Genomic DNA, 561 nt, shown 5'->3' with positions numbered 1-561 from the left:
CCCTTCTGCAATCTGTTTCCCATTAGCTTCCCAACTCTAGGCTCTGGTTACAGTCCCACTTTTGCTTCAAGATGGATCTTTATCCTTCCTCCTCCTCTGAGGTGGCCTGTGTCAGAAGAAGTCAGTGCCTTCTCTTCATACTGCCTGGGAAGCACCACTTCACCCCTCAGGGAAGTTGTTTATAGCTGGAGAGTTACTTTCTTGAGCTGGGTTTAGTCCCTTCAGGAAAGCCCATTCTGTAAAATGCTGCCAGCCACTGGCAGAGGGGAAGATTGCCTTTCTCATGGGATTGTTACTGTCATTCACAACTTGGAGGGGAAAAGACCCAAAGGCCTATTTTAAGGGTTCAAGGGATACTGCTGAAGAGGAAAGAAGACCCAGAGAGGGGAGTTTGGGGCCTCCCAGAAGACAAATTTGGTTAACTGGACATGGATTTTCTGCCATAGCTTCTAGAACATGGCTTTGATTCCTCTGCAGTCACTCCTAACCAGCATGACTCCCTACAAAGGAATTGATGAAACTGAAGCCAGCTTTGTCTCCACAGCCACTGCATCAGAGGAC

The sequence above is a fragment of the Phyllostomus discolor genome, chromosome X (assembly GCF_004126475.2).
Source record: "Phyllostomus discolor isolate MPI-MPIP mPhyDis1 chromosome X, mPhyDis1.pri.v3, whole genome shotgun sequence".
Lineage (NCBI taxonomy): Eukaryota > Metazoa > Chordata > Mammalia > Chiroptera > Phyllostomidae > Phyllostomus > Phyllostomus discolor.
The sequence above is the reverse complement of the archived record's forward strand: the minus strand, read 5'-3'. Positions refer to the sequence as shown.